The sequence below is a fragment of the Sapajus apella genome, unplaced genomic scaffold (genome assembly GCF_009761245.1).
Source record: "Sapajus apella isolate SASKATOON/1434 unplaced genomic scaffold, GSC_monkey_1.0 scaffold47, whole genome shotgun sequence".
Classification (NCBI taxonomy): Eukaryota; Metazoa; Chordata; class Mammalia; order Primates; family Cebidae; genus Sapajus; species Sapajus apella.
In genome coordinates this window covers 17,804,765-17,813,815 of record NW_022436987.1, presented here as the reverse complement: position 1 = coordinate 17,813,815, position 9,051 = coordinate 17,804,765, and the positions used below count along the sequence as shown (strand labels likewise).

Here is a 9,051-nt window from a genome sequence, read left to right as displayed (position 1 = left end):
ACACTCCATGGTTTCTAAAGTGCAAAGAAAATGACTATGAACCTGCTATCTCTATGATTCCAAACAAAGAATAGAGCTTTATTTTTTTTCTAGCTTACTCCTTGGGTTCAAATATAGAATCCAAGTTTGCCGAGATTCACCCAAAATAGGAGGTCACTTGGAGTTGGTAGGAGGCAAGAGGGTTTTCAAGGTACACACAGCCTCAAATTTTACCCATAGCCATAGGATCACCACTAGAGGTAAAAGTGAACCTAACTCTAGCATATAACTAGAGCTGTTGGCTATTCTCATGTATCTAGACTAGAATATGTTAACCCTTGGAATCAGCACTGGAAAAAAAAAAAAAAAAAAAAAGGTGGGGCTTTAAAGCTAAAGCTTTGTTAACTGTATTTCTGCATTCTGTGGCTTTAATTATGGAGCTCTAGTTCCCATGGTAAATGCAAACAATAGAATACAATGTAATTTCTATCTTGGGAAACTGATGTTTTCATTGGCAAAATTCAACTTGTACACTTGCCACTTGCATATATAATCGATAAATTTTATTTTGCCTAGGAAGCAATTCATAAATGTTAAATAAATGTCAGAAACAATCAATGTTGTTGGGAAAAAGGGACAATCAATTCAATTCGCATTGGGTAGTGAGAGAGAGCTGCATGGGGGAGACAAGGCTTTAATAAGGCTTTGAACCACAAATAGAATGTATGTAAATGTAGGCTGGTAAAAAATTATTAGAACCATAAAGAACAATGTGAACAACATAAATGTGGGATTCCAAATTGCAAAGTAATGTTCTAAGTAGCTACATTGCAACCATTAACCAAAATGGCTATGTGGATATTGCCAGTATTTGTGAAAAAATAGTCTTTTATTCAACAGTCATACATAAAATGAAGCCTGTTAAAATTTTATTTTCAGGCCAAGTAAATACACAAAAGGAATGATTTTCTCTACTCAATAGTAGATCAGACACTGTGATTTATAGAAGCATAAGAAAGAAGCACAAAGTCAAGCATCCCTGTAATAAATATACCCAGATATGTTGGCTATAAAAGTTGTCAGTTTTCTTCTGGTGGGTGGGATTTGTAGTCTCAAAACCCTACAACATCCTGCAAAAGAGAGAACATCTACATATCTCTTATGGAACCTGAAGAATAATGAAGCAGGAGAAAAACAGAAGTTACTCCCTGGATACCTAGCTAGATGGCAAAATAAAACCTTGGTATGCATTAACCATGTTATCTCCATTTTCAAGCTGTTCATGAACAGTGAGCTGACTGATTTGGATTTGCACATTTAGTGCAACTATATTGAAACAGGAATAGCTAGCTATTTAGGTAGTGACAATGTTTCTTCAAACATAATCTTACAGTAGAGGATAAGACAATGTAAGGAGGTTTTGGAAAAGAAATAGCAGAGTTAATTCTAATATAAGCTTTGTTCTCCAAACACTACAAAATTCTAGCATTTAAATTTGGTCACATTAGGCACAACTTCATTATCAAGAACAATTTTCTTTCTCCATGCATGAAATTTAAATCTGTAAAATCTTAAGTAGAAAATGTGATTTATCTCAAATAAAAATAATATTGTGTTTATCTTATTAAACACTCTAAAAAATTTCCTGAAGCACTACTAAAACATCCAGATGTGACTACTTCTTAGGCCCATTTAATACATCCATGTGAATTAAATATTGGTTACTATTTTGATATTTTCCTTCATTCACTGCAACTAGCTCAGCCTCAAAGAAGAGGTCTGAACACATTACTAAAATACCCCATTAAGCTTTGACTTTAAAGTACAAATGAAAACCTCACTACTTAAAATTTCATCTTTACTTTTCTGACTGCCATTTTCTCTTAAATATACATGTGTACCTCTTGCATATAAAGTTTCTTCTTACAAAAATTACAGTTAACTGTTTTTTAGTGTTCGCCATGTCACATACTTTGCAAAGTGTTTTACATGGGTTATCTCGTTTAGTACTCATTAGAATCTTACCAGTGACAAACCAAGGGAAGCCCTTTGACTATGATTTCCAATTTTCTCTTCAGTACACACTGCAGAGATATAGGCTAAACCACCATTTTGGTTCCCAGGTTTTATTCAAGAACTCCTACAAAATATTCCACATAAATAAAATTTAATCCTTGTCTTTCATCTCTTCTTCATCCTGGTTAATCTGGCAGTAGAATAACTTGTAACTCTCTTCGCTGTTAGCAACTACGTGCAACCAATCACATAGATTTTACTTCTTCAAATATTTTTAGGTGAGATATTTCAAATACTTTTGGAGAAAGGCATTTCAGATGTCACAGTGATTTTGCTCTTGCTCCTTTCGATGGTCACCATCCCTCTACCAAGGCTCCCAGTTTTTCCATTCACTTTGATCCTTTCTTGCAAAAACTGCTTGAAATTGGCAGTATCCATGATTCTATCTTCTATGGGGTGGGTGCACTCAAGAGTGAGCTTCAGAACCTGCTTCTTTTTTTCGCCCTACTTCACAAGTTTTTCACAGGCACCGTGGCGGCAGCGGAGGCAGAAAGGCTGCTTAGCATATTTCTATGCTAAATAAGAATATGTTGCCACATTTTTTCTTAATTTTATTCAAATCAGAAATGCCATGAAACACAAATCTGACATTTGAAGGATGTTTTAAAATTTGAAAAAGCTAAAATGATGAAACTGAAAAGTATAAACTCATACTTTTAAAAAGTTTAACTAAAATGTTGACTTTTCATAGAGTACCTGATTAAGATTCAAGTCAATACTTGGCTGGAAGAAACTGACTCTGTCTCAAATATATCTTTACCACCTTCAGAGAACTTCATATCTTGAAATGTGATACATTCACCATTTAATTGATGACTCTCAAAATCATTTTGAGCTTAGTAAGATATCTATATACATTTTATAATTTGGACATAACAGTTTTCCTGAAAGCCTTTAAACTGAATAATCTGAAAACATTTTATGTTAAAAGACAAGCTCAAATTTTTATAAATGTGCAATAAATGTTAATATTTTCTCAAAACCTTAGTAATAACCTAGTGTTGAATCATTTAAACATGTTGTCAATGATTGCACTTCTAAGTAATTCAATTCCAAAATTAAGCTTTTAAACAAAAAATAGTTTTAAGTGTTTGCACTACATTGTATCTCTAATGAATTATGAATGAAATTTACTTTTAAGATGTCAATAATAAAAAAAAGTATTTCTAAGATTTCATACAGCTTTATAGATCATTTCATGAATATGCCCATTCATTTCATTGTAAATGAACAATGATAGAAACTTTAAGGAGACTGATTATTATTTTACATTAACTAAAGAATGGAGTCTACTATTTCTTGACATTGAGGGACCTTAAAAGCTACCTTTATTCTTTATTTTAAAGCAATTAAATAAAACTGGAGAAAAAATTATTGTCAGCTTTTATGTTCATGCCTAAGGCAACTTCCAAAAGGAACACACTGAATATGTACTTTAGTTTACCGTTTTCACCTTTTGTACAGCATTTTTGTGAAGATAAATTTAATTCATCATGTATCTGTCATTCTAGGTAAAAGACTGCTTCTGAGAGAAACAAAGTGACTTCATGCAGTTGACTGATGATATCTTATTAATCCCTGTGTTAGCTACGAAGTTAACTGCCCAGAACTTTTATGCCATTAAACCATGTAACAAATGTTTATCATCTAAATGAACGAATTCATTTACAACCGCAAACATGAAACAAAAATTTCCAATTTCTCAAATTAATGGTGATTAAAAACAATAAAATATATTAAAAGGGTAATAGTTGTTTCTTCAAACCTGCAAAGACAAGACAAGCTTGCCTGTAGTATTACTGAGTGTCAAAAAAATAAATAAAATGTACTAAAGAAGAGTAAAAATATAAAATTTCTCTAACTTTTAGTTTATTATATGTATACAGTTAAATTATTCTTACTTCTTTACATTCAATTATTATTTAATAATCTGATATACTTTCTTTGTACCACACATTGAAATAGCACTTTTTAGGCATTATTTTGTGCAACCCCTTAAGATGAAAATATCATGAAAATCCCCATTTTCAAAGAAAACTATCCTACTTCTTTAAAAAGCACCTATCAAGCACTCTACTATGTACTTCATAAATATCACTTAACGTTTACTTAAGTTTCCAAATAATCAAGTTAGGTATTATTATTATTATCCTCATTTACAGATAAGGAAACTGAGGGAAAGAGAAATTAAATAATATTCCCAAAGTCACAAAGCTATAAAGTGATGAAATTGGCATTTGACTCTGCTTCTATACTAAAGAAAACACAACTTTTTGTTGAGACAGAAAAGATTCAAATATGTCATCTATCTCCAATACCACCCTGAAAACTAGGCAAGGGTGGCCCCTAGTCTGGAGCATTCACTTCAGAGAATCAACATTCTTGGGCTGTGCACTGCTCTATAAGGCAAAGGTCCATGGAGTCAATGGATGAACATACCAAGAAACTAATCTCAGCTCCCCTTCAGTTATGCACACACTCCCAATGTGGGCAACACTAAACTTAAGAAGTGGTCAAAAGTAGCTTTGCAGGAATGAGAACCAAGCATGGATGAGCAGGCTGAAATAGTCACTCAGGCCTCTCCTGATATAGGATAGAGAAGGGACTTTGGAAAGAAGGTGGTGGATTACAGCCTGGGGACCAAGATCGACGAGTGAGTGGCCAAGTCTCCCCATAGTGCTATATTTTTATGCAGAAAGAACTCTATGATGAACAAACATTTTAAATAAGAATCCGAATTTCTTCATAGGTCACTATGAAGGTATATTTGTCAAAATAAAAGCAAAGTATTTTATTTAACAATTTATGACTCATAACAGTTTTATAGCTTATCACTTTCAAATATTTGGACATATTTATTTATACTTTCATTGGTTCCACTTACCAAGGACTCAACAAATTCAGGGGGTAGATCTGTTTATCCATTTCCCAAGAAATGCATGTTACTAATACTAACGCTATGCTACTTGGTTTTTTTTTGGTGGGTTGTTTGTTTGAAGACAGTAGAAAAAGTGTGGATTAAAATGGAAGAGAACAAAATTCTAGTATTCTTGAGGTGAAAGCAAGAAATATCTTTCCTAAACTACATTACATTTTATTTTTAATTAGGTAAATCTTTATAAATTAGAGTTGCACAATGGATGTTTATAGAATTGACAAATAGCAGGGGAATCTTTAAGGTTAAGAATGGAGATCCAACAATTGTATATAAAGAAATATTTGGCACTCATAATTTATATCAATTAACAGATAATACATCAAAAAGTGATACCTTAGGAATTTACTCCAGAATTTCTTAACTTTCTTCTGCTACCAGGATTTTTAACACTTCATTCAAGATAAATAAACTTCTTAAAATATAACAGGCACAGAATTTACAGTTACCTCACTGGTTTTAAACTGTTGATGTGAAATTTTAACAGTTGAATTGCCCCTTCTGTGCATTTTTCTGTTACTAGAATCAAATGTATTATACATTTTCCTAGATATTTCAACATGTTAACAATTCATCTCATTCAGTGTCTCACAGTTAAAAATTAGCCTATCATTTGATCTGAAAAATGCTTGTACTTTCCAAGAAAATATAACCTTAGTAAATAATCAACATTGCATTAGTTTTGAGATTAATAGGAACATACAAAGAATAGAAGAAACACATATCAAGAATAGCCAGGATGAATAAAAAATAAAAAAGTTTATAAGGTCAATTTTGTTTATTTTTTTGCCAAAGTAAAACCCAAACTAGAAAGAATTGATTAATCTTTTCATTAAATGTCAATGTATTTCTGTTTTGAAAAATGAACTTTGAAAGGCCTAGTCACAAATGAACAAAACAATTGAACTATCACACGTAGCCATGTTTGATAAACTTAATATAGAAAAAGTTAAAACACTTTTAATACCTTCTGAAAATTTTTCTATCCAGTCATTTTAATGGCCTTTCTTTTGGAATATTATTATTTTATGAAGTTGAAATGAGAATCTGATCAGATCTCTGTTTCCTAAAACATTCTCATTTCTATACAGGAAGAAGACAAATGGAATGCTTAATCAGATTTTCTGCCCTTAAAATGTGCATTAGCAGCATGCCACTATTACAGGTACAGCTCAACTGTATGGAGACCTCTGCATATATAGGAAGCACACCTGCTTTCTGAAATTTTCAGCCTTTTATCAATTATCCTTTTGTAACATAGTATGTCAGAAGATATTTGTTTAATACTAACAATGAATATGTATTGCCATTTAACGCCAAAATCTAAGGAGAGAAGAAAATCAACAAAGCTGCCTACATAAAAGTAACAACAAAAAACATTTGTTTGGGAAGGAGAAAATGCAATTCATCATTTGGATGGCTTGCCATGCTACCTTCATTCTGTGGTCTGAATGTGTCCCCTAAAATTAATGTTCAATGGAACAGTGTTGAGAGTTGCCACCTTTTAGAAGATGTTTAGGTCATGAGGGCTCTCCCTCATGAATGGATTAATTATACCAAGAAAGAGCTTATAGGAGTGGGTTCAGTTTCTTTTGCTCTACTGCCATGTCAGTGTGTAATGTCTATTCCTTTTTCTGCCCTTCTGCCTTTTGCCACGTGAAGACTTATAAAGAGCTTACCAAATGCCAGCACCTCGATCTTGAACTTCCCAGCTTCCAGATCTGTGAAAACAAAAAGTCTCTTTAAAAAAAAAATCCATTCTGTAATATTGTTATAGCAGCACAAAGCAGACTAAGACATATATACTCTGGATATTTAGGTAACTGTTAGATAGCATGTATTTTCAGGTGGATATTACGTAAACATGTACTAAGACTAGAAGAAAATCCAGGGGTGTTGTGATAATAGATTACGAATGAGTTCTCAAATTGCATGTTGTGGTTAAGTTCATTTTGATGACATTCAAAATTATCTCAAGAGATAAAACTACTACTTTAGATGTTATTAAATACTACAGTGTGGAAAAAGAACGGTAACATCAGGACTTTACTATATGACAGAAAAATACCTCAATTTATCTGAAAGGTACAAATTTAGTTATCCCGACTTCTAACAAAAATGTCTTTCTGTAAAAGTTATTTACAGCAAAATTACTAAAAGATGATAGTGAATATTCAGAATAGCATAATGTATCAGAATAACGCCTTGCTAAAAGCGTTTTTTTCTATGCTTGTGAGTCTATCCACATATAAAACAAATAAAAACAATAATTTCTAAAACTTTTTCAAAAACCTCTAAAACATGGCTGGGAGCAGTGGCACATGTCTATAATCCCAGCACTTTGGGAAGCCCAGGTGGATGGATCACCTGATGTCAGGTGTTCAAGACCAGCTTGGCCAACGTGGCAAAACCAATCTCTACTAAAAATATAAAAATTAGCCATGTGTGGTGGTGGATGCCTATAAGTCCAGCTACTTGGGAGGCTGAGGCAGGAGAATCACCTGATCCCATGAGGTGGAGATTTCAGTGAGCTGAGATTGTGCCACTGCACTCCAGCCTGGACAGCAAAGAGAGACTATGTCTCAAAAAAAAAAAAAAAAATCCTCTAAAACTTGATGTCTTGATTATTGTTTTAATAATAAAATTAAACATTGAAGTAAATAAAAATTGGAAAGTTAATATTCTGATTCAAAGACAAATATTTTTGAGGTTTCCACATATACTAACAATGGGACACACTTCCACATTATATTTTCAAGCAATATTTTTTGTATACTGTTGACACCTCCAAAATCAGACAATTTTTAAAATAACATTTTAAAATGTATACAACCTTTTTAGAAAAAAGTTGGCAAAATACACAGCAAGAACAACATAAGAATTTATAATAGTCAGTCTTCTAGCTCTATAATTAGGAATTCATCAGAGAGAAATAATTGAACAGAAACTACACACACAGAAATATACATGTACAAAGTCACCTAATAAGATAACCTCTAATAGTTGAAAATATAAAGAGAAATATAGATAGTAGATAGCAGATGCTATGGTCTGAGTATGTCCACCAAATTCTTACGTTCAAACTTAGCTTCCAGTGGAATAATACTGAGAGGTAGAAACTTAAGGATATAATCAAGTAGAGGGCTCAACCCTCACAAATGGAGTTAAGGTCCTACAAAAGAGGCTTCACACAGTGTTTGCCCATTTTGGCCTACCCTCTTCCACCATGTGAGGACACAGCATTCATAGGGCCATCTTGGAAACAGAGATGAAGCCCTTACCAGACACTAAACCTGCTGGTTCTTTGATCTTGGAATTTCAAGCCTCCATCACTGTGAGCAATCGATGTATGTTCTTAATTAATTAGTCAGTCTGAAATATTTTGTAATAGCAACAGGAATGGACTGAGATGGCGGATAAATAAGAAACAATATAAATATTTTAAAAGAGGAAATGAGTTAGTAAATTATGGGTTATCAACCAAGAATAAAATTGGCATTCAAATTATGAAGTCTCTCAAAAGAAGGAAAAATGTTTATGTTTTTAAAAGTAGAAAAGCCATGTGCATAAAGAATACAATTATGTGAATATATATATGCATGTAAATAGCTAACAGTAGTATATATGTGATAATAAAAGTAATTTTATTTGGATGGAAAAAGTTCCTTATTTTTGTCTCTGAACATCTCTTATCTAGTTTCACCATGTCTATTTTTAATAATAGAAGAAAATGTTCCATCAAACAAATGTTAAAAATTGATGTGTCAGTTAAAGGCATACACACAGTGACACACACACAAGCACACATAGAGGGAGAGAGAATATGTACACTATTGGTCAAGTAGTACATAAGAGATTATATCTATATTGGTGGAAATATTATTTTTCTTGGTGACAATTTATATTTAGATAAATCTGCGAGAGTGCTTTAATAGGAGCCCAGCATGTAAAGCATAAGCCTATTAATAAGATAAATAGATTTGAATGAGGCTGGGTGTGGTGGCTCACACCTATAATGCCAGCATTTTGAGCGGGTGAGGCAGGTGAATCATTTGAGCTCA

The 9,051-nt window shown here is 32.7% G+C and overlaps 1 pseudogene; it reads right to left on the bottom strand.

Annotated features, from left to right (window-relative positions):
* Positions 1 to 363: 363 nt before the first annotated feature.
* LOC116525007 lies at positions 364 to 5,532 on the bottom strand (annotated as a pseudogene).
* Positions 5,533 to 9,051: the final 3,519 nt, after the last annotated feature.